The sequence below is a fragment of the Hyla sarda genome, chromosome 1 (assembly GCF_029499605.1).
Source record: "Hyla sarda isolate aHylSar1 chromosome 1, aHylSar1.hap1, whole genome shotgun sequence".
Taxonomy (NCBI): domain Eukaryota; kingdom Metazoa; phylum Chordata; class Amphibia; order Anura; family Hylidae; genus Hyla; species Hyla sarda.
The window spans coordinates 157,731,783-157,744,865 of NC_079189.1; the positions used below are offsets into that span (position 1 = coordinate 157,731,783).

Consider the following 13,083-nt stretch of genomic DNA (forward strand, 5'->3'; position numbering starts at 1 on the left):
CTGGATAAAATAAAATGTGCATAAGGCCTTAGGCTGGGTTCACACACTGGGGGAGATTTATCAAAGAATCCAGAGGAAAAGTTGCCGAGTTGCCCATAGCAACCAATCAGATCACTACTTTCATTTTGCAGAGGCCTTTTCAAAAATGAAAGAAGCGATCTGATTGGTTGCTAGGGGCAACTCAGCAACTTTTCCTCTGGACAGGTTTTGATAAATCTCCCCCGGTGTATTTCTTTTGTATTTTAAGCACATTTTGGAGGAAACAATTTTTGGTTTTATCGCGGAAAAGCAGGCGTTTTTATGGCGACTTCACAGGTGACATTTCACCTGTCAAAACTGCCCTCACAAAACAGCTGCATTAGTGATCAAAACATAATGCGTTTTCCCGACCTTTGAGACGATAGAAACGTGTGTGTGAACTGTTCCCTTGTAGTAAATACTTGCATGCCTATTATACTAAGAGCCAGTGTTTCCCAACCAGGGCGCCTCCAGCTGTTGCAAAACTACAACTCCCAGCATGCCCGGACAGCCTTCGGCTGTCCGGGCATGCTGGTAGTTGTAGTTTTGCAACAGCTGGAGGCACCCTGGTTGGAAACCATTGCTATAAGCTGTAGTGGGGGGGTATAAATGTTTACTCCGCAGACCCCGCCCCAGCACAAGCCACACCCTAATAAGCCACGCTCCATCACTGCCTGCGACTCTATTTTATAGCATCGGTTTTGTTACTTTGTGTCATTTTTCTGCCAAGGAAAGTGACGCGCTGTCGCAATAGGATTAGTGAGCGGACGTTCCAGTGACCCGTGCACTAGACGGCGGGAGAAGTTGTGTACTGTACATGGCAGAGAATGCATGGTGGCATGTAACGTACCCTACCACAGCAGTGCTGGCTCTCCGTGTATACGGGTGACGGCTCCGGTGCCCGGCTGCCGCCCTGACACGCACGGTGTGCGCGCTGCCCTAGTCCCTCCTCCTCCTCCCCTTGTGACACGCTCGCTGTGGATCTCCATTCTGTGTCATCCCCTCCTCCCTGCCTCTCACACTCCGTATGTTGTCACCGCTGCCACCCCCACTCTCCAGCGGCAGCAGCAGCTCCGTGCCCTGGGACCTCATTCCGAGCAAGGTAAGAGTGCCCTGCCCGGGCATCGAGCGCCGCCCTCCGCCCCATCTACCTGGCATCATACCCGCCTGAATGGTGCCCACACGGGAGAGCAGGGCATGATGGCAGCGGTGATGTGGGGTACGGGCTCCTGCCCCAGTCGCCTCTTTGCCCGGCTTATCCCATGGCTTATGGTGCCCTTGCCCTACAATCCCCCTGTGCATGGCGCCCCCCTGCCGCGCTGGAAGGGTTAACATACCGGGGGTCCCTCTCCCTCCATGGCAGCCCCTCGCCGCCTGCCATCCTGCGCGCTGGGAGAGCAGCCTTGGCTGGTGGGGGTGGGTAGCTGTGCCTGGTGTCATTGGGGCCTACATGTTTGTTATGGAAGCCAGTCCAGTGTGCATGGGAGGAGAAAGCCCGGGAGAGGAGCAGTGATCCCTCCCCGGGGGTAGGGTGCCTGGCGCTCAATGCCCCCTGTGTGGCTGGCAGCATACGGGCACTACAGGCCGGACTGCACTGCGTCTAGGGCATCATGTGACAGCGCCGACCCTGAAGTTTGCTGTCACTTCTGCTGATCACTTGTTTCTAGTCTTTCTTCTACTTTCGCTTTTTACATTAACAGGGCCTGCCATGTCTGTGTACTGCCTAGAGACCCACACTACTAGGGCAGTGCCATGGAGAGTGCTCAGAGATATAATGTGCTGCCTAGGGACCCACACTACTAGGGCAGTGCCATGGAGAGTGCCCAGAGATATAATGTACTGCCTAGAGACCCACACTACTAGGGCAGTGCCATGGAGAGTGCCCAGAGATATAATGTGCTGCCTAGGGACCCACACTACTAGGGGCAGTGCCATGGAGAATGCCCAGAGATATAATGTGCTGCCTAGAGACCCACACTACTAGGGCAGTGCCATGGAGAGTGCCCAGAGATATAATGTGCTGCCTAGAGACCCACACTACTAGGGCAGTGCCATGGAGAGTGCCCAGAGATATAATGTGCTGCCTAGAGACCCACACTACTAGGGCAGTGCCATGGAGAGTGCCCAGAGATATAATGTGCTGCCTAGGGACCCACACTACTAGGGCAGTGCCATGGAGAGTGCCCAGAGATATAATGTACTGCCTAGAGACCCACACTACTAGGGCAGTGCCATGGAGAGTGCTCAGAGATATAATGTGCTGCCTAGGGACCCACACTACTAGGGGCAGTGCCATGGAGAGTGCCCAGAGATATAATGTGCTGCCTAGGGACCCACACTACTAGGGGCAGTGCCATGCAGAATGCCCAGAGATATAATGTGCTGCCTAGAGACCCACACTACTAGGGGCAGTGCCATGGAGAGTGCCCAGAGATATAATGTGCTGCCTAGAGACCCACACTACTAGGGGCAGTGCCATGGAGAGTGCCCAGAGATCTAATGTGCTGCCTAGAGACCCACACTACTAGGGGCAGTGCCATGCAGAATGCCCAGAGATCGAATGTGCTGCCTAGAGACCCACACTACTAGGGGCAGTGCCATGGAGAGTGCCCAGAGATATAATGTGCTGCCTAGGGACCCACACTACTAGGGGCAGTGCCATGGAGAGTGCCCAGAGATATAATGTGCTGCCTAGAGACCCACACTACTAGGGGCAGTGCCATGCAGAATGCCCAGAGATATAATGTGCTGCCTAGAGACCCACACTACTAGGGGCAGTGCCATGGAGAGTGCCCAGAGATATAATGTGCTGCCTAGAGACCCACACTACTAGGGGCAGTGCCATGGAGAGTGCCCAGAGATCTAATGTGCTGCCTAGAGACCCACACTACTAGGGGCAGTGCCATGCAGAATGCCCAGAGATCGAATGTGCTGCCTAGAGACCCACACTACTAGGGGCAGTGCCATGGAGAGTGCCCAGAGATATAATGTGCTGCCTAGGGACCCACACTACTAGGGGCAGTGCCATGGAGAGTGCCCAGAGATATAATGTGCTGCCTAGAGACCCACACTACTAGGGGCAGTGCCATGCAGAATGCCCAGAGATATAATGTGCTGCCTAGAGACCCACACTACTAGGGGCAGTGCCATGGAGAGTGCCCAGAGATATAATGTGCTGCCTAGAGACCCACACTACTAGGGGCAGTGCCATGGAGAGTGCCCAGAGATCTAATGTGCTGCCTAGAGACCCACACTACTAGGGGCAGTGCCATGCAGAATGCCCAGAGATCGAATGTGCTGCCTAGAGACCCACACTACTAGGGGCAGTGCCATGGAGAGTGCCCAGAGATATAATGTGCTGCCTAGGGACACACACTACTAGGGCAGTGCCATGGAGAGTGCCCAGAGATCTAATGTGCTGCCTAGAGACCCACACTACTAGGGGCAGTGCCATGGAGAGTGCCCAGAGATCTAATGTGCTGCCTAGAGACCCACACTACTAGGGGCAGTGCCATGGAGAGTGCCCAGAGATATAATGTGCTGCCTAGGGACCCACACTACTAGGGGCAGTGCCCAGAGATTTAATGTGCTGCATAGAGACCCACACTACTAGGGGCAGTGCCATGGAGAGTGCCCAGAGATATAATGTGCTGCCTAGGGACCCACACTACTAGGGGCAGTGCCATGGAGAGTGCCCAGAGATATAATGTGCTGCCTAGGGACCCACACTACTAGGGGCAGTGCCATGGAGAGTGCCCAGAGATCTAATGTGCTGCCTAGAGACCCACACTACTAGGGCAGTGCCATGGAGAGTGCCCAGAGATCTAATGTGCTGCCTAGAGACCCATACTATTAGGGGCAGTGCCATGGAGAGTGCCCAGAGATATAATGTGCTGCCTAGGGACCCACACAACTAGGGGCAGTGCCATGGAGAGTGCCCAGAGATATAATGTACTGCCTAGAGACCCACACTACTAGGGGCAGTGCCATGGAGAGTGCACAGAGATATAATGTGCTGCCTAGAGACCCACACTACTAGGGGCAGTGCCATGGAGAGTGCCCAGAGATATAATGTGCTGCCTAGAGACCCACACTACTAGGGGCAGTGCCATGGAGAGTGCCCAGAGATCTAATGTGCTGCCTAGAGACCCACACTACTAGGGGCAGTGCCATGCAGAATGCCCAGAGATCGAATGTGCTGCCTAGAGACCCACACTACTAGGGGCAGTGCCATGGAGAGTGCCCAGAGATATAATGTGCTGCCTAGGGACCCACACTACTAGGGGCAGTGCCATGGAGAGTGCCCAGAGATCTAATGTGCTGCCTAGAGACCCACACTACTAGGGGCAGTGCCATGGAGAGTGCCCAGAGATATAATGTGCTGCCTAGAGACCCACACTACTAGGGGCAGTGCCATGGAGAGTGCCCAGAGATCTAATGTGCTGCCTAGAGACCCACACTACTAGGGGCAGTGCCATGCAGAATGCCCAGAGATCGAATGTGCTGCCTAGAGACCCACACTACTAGGGGCAGTGCCATGGAGAGTGCCCAGAGATATAATGTGCTGCCTAGAGACCCATACTATTAAGGGCAGTGCCGTGGAGAGTGCCCAGAGATATAATGTGCTGCCTAGAGACCCACACTACTAGGGGCAGTGCCATGGAGAGTGCCCAGAGATATAATGTGCTGCCTAGAGACCCATACTATTAAGGGCAGTGCCATGGAGAGTGCCCAGAGATATAATGTGCTGCCTAGAGACCCACACTACTAGGGGCAGTGCCATGGAGAGTGCCCAGAGATATAATGTGCTGCCTAGAGACCCACACTACTAGGGGCAGTGCCATGGAGAGTGCCCAGAGATATAATGTGCTGACTAGAGACCCACACTACTAGGGGCAGTGCCATGGAGAGTGCCCAGAGATCTAATGTGCTGTCTAGAGACCCACACTACTAGGGGCAGTGCCATGCAGAATGCCCAGAGATATAATGTGCTGTCTAGTGACCCACACTACTAGGGGCAGTGCCATGGAGAGTGTCTAGAGATATAATGTGCTGCCTAGAGACCCACACTACTACGGCAGTGCCATGGAGAGTGCCCAGAGATATAATGTGCTGCCTAGAGACCCATACTATTAAGGGCAGTGCCATGGAGAGTGCCCAGAGATATGTGCTGCCTAGAGACCCACACTACTAGGGGCAGTGCCATGGAGAGTGCCCAGAGATCTAATGTGCTGCCTAGAGACCCACACTACTAGGGGCAGTGCCATGGAGAGTGTCTAGAGATATAATGTGCTGCCTAGAGACCCACACTACTACGGCAGTGCCATGGAGAGTGCCCAGAGATATAATGTGCTGCCTAGAGACCCACACTACTAGGGGCAGTGCCATGGAGAGTGCCCAGAGATCTAATGTGCTGCCTAGAGACCCACACTACTAGGGGCAGTGCCATGGAGAGTGCCCAGAGATATAATGTGCTGCCTAGAGACCCACACTACTAGGGGCAGTGCCATAGGGAATGCCCAGAGATCTAATGTGCTGCCTAGAGACCCACACTACTAGGGGCAGTGCCATGGAGAGTGCCCAGAGATCTTATGTGCTTCCTAGAGACTCACACTACTAGGGGCAGTGCCATAGAGAATGCCCAGAGATCTAATGTGCTGCCTAGAGACCCACACTACTAGGGGCAGTGCCATAGGGCATGCTGTGCTGTCTAGAGACCCAGACTACTAAGAATAGTGCCATGGAGAGTGTCCAGAGATATAATGTGCTGTCTAGAGACCCACACTACTAGGGGAAGTGCTGTAGAGAGTGCTGGGATTACTAGAGACCCACACTACTAGGGGCAGTGCTGTAGAGACTGCTGTGATGACTAGAGACCCACACTACTAGATGCAGTGCTGTAGAGACTGCTGGGATTACTAGAGACCCACACTACTAGGGGCAGTGCTGTAGAGAGTGCTGGGATTACTAGAGACCCACACTACTAGGGGCAGTGCTGTAGAGAGTGCTGGGATTACTAGAGACCCACACTACTAGGAGCAGTGCTGTAGAGAGTGCTGGGATGACTAGAGACCCACACTACTAGGGGCAGTGCTGTAGAGAGTGCTGTGATGACTAGAGACCCACACTACTAGGGGCAGTGCTGTAGAGAGTGCTGTGATGACTAGAGACCCACACTACTAGGGGCAGTGCTGTAGAGAGTGCTGTGATGACTAGAGACCCACACTACTAGGGGCAGTGCTGTAGAGAGTGCTGTGATGACTAGAGACCCACACTACTAGGGGCAGTGCTGTAGAGAGTGCTGGGATGACTAGAGACCCACACTACTAGGGGCAGTGCTGTAGAGAGTGCTGGGATGACTAGAGACCCACACTACTAGGGGCAGTGCTGTAGAGAGTGCTGTGATGACTAGAGACCCACACTACTAGGGGCAGTGCTGTAGAGAGTGCTGGGATGACTAGAGACCCACACTACTAGGGGCAGTGCTGTAGAGAGTGCTGTGATGACTAGAGACCCACACTAATAGGGGCAGTGCTGTAGAGAGTGCTGTGATGACTAGAGACCCACACTACTAGGGGCAGTGCTGTAGAGAGTGCTGTGATGACTAGAGACCCACACTACTAGGGGCAGTGCTGTAGAGAGTGCTGGGATGACTAGAGACCCACACTAGTAGGGGCAGTGCTGTAGAGAGTGCTGGGATGACTAGAGACCCACACTACTAGGGGCAGTGCTGTAGAGAGTGCTGTGATGACTAGAGACCCACACTACTAGGGGCAGTGCTGTAGAGAGTGCTGTGATGACTAGAGACCCACACTACTAGGGGCAGTGCTGTAGAGAGTGCTGTGATGACTAGAGACCCACACTACTAGGGGCAGTGCTGTAGAGAGTGCTGTGATGACTAGAGACCCACACTACTAGGGGCAGTGCTTTAGAGAGTGCTGTGATGACTAGAGACCCACAATACTAGGGGCAGTGCTGTAGAGAGTGCTGGGATGACTAGAGACCCACACTACTAGGGGCAGTGCTGTAGAGAGTGCTGGGATGACTAGAGACCCACACTACTAGGGGCAGTGCTGTAGAGAGTGCTGGGATGACTAGAGACCCACACTACTAGGGGCAGTGCTGTAGAGAGTGCTGGGATGACTAGAGACCCACACTACTAGGGGCAGTGCTGTAGAGAGTGCTGTGATGACTAGAGACCCACACTACTAGGGGCAGTGCTGTAGAGAGTGCTGTGATGACTAGAGACCCACACTACTAGGGGCAGTGCTGTAGAGAGTGCTGGGATGACTAGAGACCCACACTACTAGGGGCAGTGCTGTAGAGAGTGCTGGGATGACTAGAGACCCACACTACTAGGGGCAGTGCTGTAGAGAGTGCTGGGATGACTAGAGACCCACACTACTAGGGGCAGTGCTGTAGAGAGTGCTGTGATGACTAGAGACCCACACTACTAGGGGCAGTGCTGTAGAGAGTGCTGGGATGACTAGAGACCCACACTACTAGGGGCAGTGCTGTAGAGAGTGCTGGGATGACTAGAGACCCACACTACTAGGGGCAGTGCTGTAGAGAGTGCTGGGATGACTAGAGACCCACACTACTAGGGGCAGTGCTGTAGAGAGTGCTGGGATGACTAGAGACCCACACTACTAGGGGCAGTGCTGTAGAGAGTGCTGTGTTGACTAGAGACCCACACTACTAGGGGCAGTGCTGTAGAGAGTGCTGTGTTGACTAGAGACCCACACTACTAGGGGCAGTGCTGTAGAGAGTGCTGTGATGACTAGAGACCCACACTACTAGGGGCAGTGCTGTAGAGAGTGCTGTGATGACTAGAGACCCACACTACTAGGGGCAGTGCTGTAGAGAGTGCTGTGATGACTAGAGACCCACACTACTAGGGGCAGTGCTGTAGAGAGTGAACACAATATTGTTGACAGATCCCGCTGTGCCAGTTATGGGATGTGTAGATGGAAAGAACTCCCTGCAAAGGGTTTCAGGTGTTTTATTGCGATACATTATGTTATTCTAACAATTAGACAGAAATCAGGTTCTTTTGGGGAGGCAGTATCATTATTAATAAGATATGAAAAATACAAACAAATTGACCTAAATACACAGAAAAATAGCCAGACTGACTAATACAAGGGCAGGTGCAAATACCAGCGACCAACAGGATGCACAGAGGCCTCAATGTTATAGGAGGAAGTCTGTGCAGGTGCAGAATACCAGTGAACACACAGCTCGCCTATCATCCATGAACAGGGTGGTTGTTGCACACAGATACGGCTCTAGTCTTTTTCTTTATGCATTTTTATTTAATTTTTTTGCTTTTTAAATGCAGTGTAATATATTTTACTGCAGGTGAAACATCCAAAAACTAAAAAGTTTACAAGCACTGCCATAAAAACATGTAAGGCCTCCCTCACATCGCGAGGTGCCTCAGAGACCCAGATACGTCAGGAAAATGACATGCCGACGGGCTCGGATAGACACGGGCCTCATTCATTTTTTATTGATCCTGTGTAGTCAGCTAGTGACTACATTTGGGCCATTCTTCCAACGGATCCGCTTGCAAGCCGCGTTTCTAGTCAAAATGTTATATGCTCTGGAAATGACCTGAACGTAGTCACTAGCTGACTACACTCGGCCCTTGAAATGAATGGGGCCTGGGGTCTGAGCACAGATATGATGACATATCATTTTGACAGTTTCCTGACGTATACATGTCTTGGAGGCACAATCTTGATGTGAACTTAGCCTTAAAGGGGTACTCCGCTGCTCAGCATTTGGAACAAACTGTAGCCGGCGCCGGGAGCTCGTGACGCCATAGCCCCGCCCCCTCATGACATCACGCACTGCCCCCTTGATGCAAGTCTATGGGAGGGGGCGTGACAGCTGTCACCCCTTTAATGCTAAAAACCTCACCATGTAAACCCAGTCATAAGGCTGCTCATCTGTGTTTTGCACATTTAGGACCTCCCTTATATAACTTGTGGCCGGTCTCTGTCCTGGTGCCAGTACCTCCCTTTCTAGCAGTTCAGATACCTTCACACTGAGTAAATCATTTTAAAGGAGTACTATCGTGCAGGACAATTTATCCACAATCCAAAGGAAAAGGGATAAGTGTCTGATCGCAGGGGGTCCGACCGCAAAGCAGCGGCCAACATGCCCCCCCTCCATGTATCTCTATGGGTGAGCCAGGCATACAGCGTTCGGGTATCTCTGGCTCTGCCATAGAGATACATGAAGTGTGGGGGGTTGACACACTCTGTCTGTGGGGAGAGCAAGAGTGCAGTGCAGGAGATCACAGGGGTCCCAGAGTTCGGCCCTCCAACAACCCCCTGCCCACCCCCGTGATTAGACATTTTAATCTTTCACACACTATGGAAAAATAAAAAAATCAGTGTGGAGTTTGTCTGCAGTCAGTTTATGTTGCTGATATACTTTGTTGCAAATTTTCTCTACAGGCTTTAGTAGGAACATTTACAGGGGGGAATGTATGGTTGGTTGTGCCATGTTTTTTGAGGTGCTGATTTGTTGCACAATTGTTGCGGTTTAGAAATGTTTCTTAGCGACTTTTGCTTTAGATGCTTTTTCTGAAATTGTGTAGCTATTTTACGGCTGGTTAACTTTTCAGTGGTCATGAATTTATCATGTGTGGCTTGTTGCAAAGCCCTCAATTCGTCGCACATCTACACCAGCCCAGACCTGGTGGGCAAAAAAGTTGCCAAGGAGAACCCATACAAAGTAAAGTCATAAAAAAAAAATAAAAAAATAAAAAAAGTACTACCGTGTTTCTCCGAAAATAAGACCGGGTCTTATATTAATTTTAGTCACAAAAAACACACTAGGGCTTATTTTCAGGGTAGGGCTTATTTATTTACGGTACCTTATGTACATTGAACAACATGGCGGTTCCACGGTATTTACACCCCCCCCCCATTATCATCATGTGAGGGGCGCAGCTCTGCCCCCCAACGTCCCTTTCCCCCCCCCCCCGCCGGTTTATCAGCCCAGTGCTTCACCCCACATCGGGGTACTAATCGTTTGTCACCCGCGAGCGCAGCTTCTCTTCCCCCCCCCCCTGCCAAATAATTATCAGCCGCTCCGTTGTACTTTGTATTCCTGTGCCCGGGCTGCAAATATTAGAAAACAAACTTTAACTTGCCTTCATCCTCCGTTCCCCCGTTGCTAAGGAACCGGCCTCACTGTTCTCCGCTGTTCTCGCTGCTTCCTGGTGTTGGGACGTCACAGAGCCTTCAGCCTATCACCGGCCACAGGGATGTCCCACCTTTGCCGATGATAGGCTGAGCCGACTGTCATGTAAGAAGCCGGCCTGATTCTTACATCACAGTGGGCTTAGCCTATCATCGGCCGAGGCGGGACATCGCTGCGGCCGGTGATAGGCTGAAGGCTCTGTGACGTTCCCATCCCCAGGACCGCAGCGAGAACAGCGGAGAACAGTGAGGCCGGTTCCTTAGCAATGGGGGAACGGAGGATGAAGGTAAGTTAAAGTTTGTTTTTTAATATTTGCAGCCTGGGCATTGTCTAGGTCAGTGGTCTTCAACCTGCGGACCTCCCAGATGTTGCAAACATTTGCAACATCTGGAGGTCCGCAGGTTGGAGACCACTGGCCTAGGTCTTATTTTCGGGGTAGGGCTTATATTGTAGCCCACCCTGATAATCCAACTAGGGCCTATTTTCGGGGAAACACGGTAGCACCATTTTAATCACACGCTATGCAACTATTTAGTAAATTGCACATACACATTACTATCACACAAGGTGTATCAAAATCGTTCACCCACACCCCACTTAAGAAATTCGCCCCCACAGTGTTGCAGGTTTTGCGTGGATCCGCAGCTAAATTCACATATGGATTTTAAGTACAGTAATTTTTTTTATTTTAACATTCACATTTTCTGCATGATTTTGTGTAGATTTATCATAATCTGCAATAGGCCTGCACTGTATCGAGTCGAGATTATTGCGAATTGCGATATTTCAATTTTGGCCTTGGCAAAATCAGGTGATCAGCGGCTCACATGAAGGCTCGGCCCGGCTTCCCACATCGCTGCAGCGTCTACGGCGGTCCAGATGAATGGCACAGGCACGCTCCCTACCAACAGTGCCTCGGACTGAGGGGGGGGGGAAGTGACTTGATCACTTCCTGCCAGCTCTCTATGGTGAAGTGAAGCCGTGTGGGAGGTAGTAACTAAGGGAGGAAATAAAAAAAATGGATCTATATTCTCCGAATTGCTAAGTGCAGAAAATCGCAGGAACACTGTTTCTGTTTACAAGACCCATTTAAAGAACTTTACTACCAAATATGTATGTTTAGACGGATTGCACCTAGTCATCCTAGTTGCTTGGGTAGGGATGTTTGTTAACCATCATGAGTTTTCTGAGAATTGCACAATTGGTGTTCAGCTGCTCTGTGTAGGTAGCCTTTGGCTGTTTGGGCATGCTGGGAGTTGTAGTTCTACAACAGTTGGAGACACTGTTTGGAAAAACACTGTTCACACGCTATTACTGGCAGCGGGTTGCCCGCTGCGGGAATCCTGCTGCGAGTTACGCTACCATTGATTTAAGTGGGTCCACAGACAGTCCGCAATAGTGTCAGATTTGTGGACTGTCCGCGGACCCATCCAAATGAATGGTAGCGTAACTCACAGTGAGTTTCCCACAGCAGGCAACCCGCTGCCAGTAATAGCGCGTGAACGCACCCTAAGGTGGAAGATGGCCACAGTTTAATAGAATTGAAGCATTCTTGCAAAGCATGATGCAAGTTTGTTATAGTCTATATGTGTAGGTAACTTGAAAGCCAGTTTTTTTGTTTGTGACCATTTTTATTTCCAACCAGAGTGCCTCCGGCTGTTGCAAAACTAGAACTCCCAGCATGCCTTAGGTTGTCTGGGCATGCTTGGAGTTGTAGTTTTGCAACAGCTGAAGGCACACCAATTGGCAAACACTTTTCTAGACTCTGTGGGAATAGCTCGTTTTTCCTGCACTGATACACTAAGGGTGGGTTCACACTATGTTTTCTCCCATACGGGAGCGCATACGGCAGGGGGGAGCTAAAACCTCGCGCTCCCGTATGCCTTCGTATGCGCTCCCGTATGTCATTCATTTCAATGAGCCGACCGGAGTGAAACGTTCGGTCCGGTCGGCTCATTTTTGCGCCGTATGCGCTTTTACAACCGGACCTAAAACTGTGGTCAACCACGGTTTGAGGTCCGGTCGTAAAAGCGCATACGGCGCAAAAATGAGCCGACCGGACCGAACGTTTCACTCCGGCCGGCTCATTGAAATGAATGACATACGGGAGCACATAGAAAGGTATACGGGAGCGCAAGGTTTTAGCTCCCCCCTGCCGTATGCGCTCCCGTATGGGAAAAACGTAGTGTGAACCCAGCCTAACAAACTGTTTTTCAAAGGGTGTGGTTAAAATTTGGCATTCGCATGTAGTTTTGAAAATGTTGATTATTGAGATTTTAAATGGGCACTGTCAGATACAAAAACTTTTGATATGTTTTACATCTTGGCAAAACATTAACCTTTCTAATATACTTCATAAGAAAATGTATTTTCCGGTTTATAGAAATCATGTCTTATAAAATCATGGCTTTGTCCAAGCTGGAGCACAGGCATAGACAAAGTGCAGTAAGTGAGGGTGGGCTAGTACTCCTCTGTACTCTCTCCTGTCTGATAGCACTCCTCTGTGCTCTCTCCTGTCTGATAGTACTGCCCTGTGCTCTCTCCTGTATGATAGTACTCCTCTGTACTCTCTCCTGTCTGATAGAACTCCTCTGTGCTCTCTCCTGTCTGATAGGACTCCCCCGTGCTCTCTCCTGTCTGATAGGACTCCTCTGTGCTCTCTCCTGTCTGATAGCACTCCTCTGTGCTCTCTCCTGTCTGATAGCACTCCTCTGTGCTCTCTCCTGTCTGATAGCACTCCTCTGTGCTCTCTCCTGTCGGATAGCACTCCTCTGTGCTCTCTCCTGTCGGATAGCACTCCTCTGTGCTCTCTCCTGTCGGATAGCACTCCTCTGTGCTCTCTCCTGT

The 13,083-nt window shown here is 51.2% G+C and overlaps 1 protein-coding gene across 6 annotated transcripts in view; it reads left to right on the forward strand.

The window, feature by feature from the left end:
• The first annotated feature begins 296 nt into the window (after window positions 1-296).
• ELF2 (E74 like ETS transcription factor 2) overlaps window positions 297-13,083 on the forward strand; it is a 100,635-nt gene continuing 87,848 nt past the window's right edge. For 2 of the 6 annotated variants that reach the window (XM_056563233.1, XM_056563238.1), the window contains exon 1: window positions 893-1,120. The gene's annotated coding sequence lies outside the window, so the exon portion shown is untranslated. Of the gene's footprint in view, window positions 316-892; window positions 1,121-13,083 lie in introns of those variants that run through there. The other 4 variants (XM_056563213.1, XM_056563228.1, XM_056563220.1 and 1 more) reach the window with 3 other exon arrangements.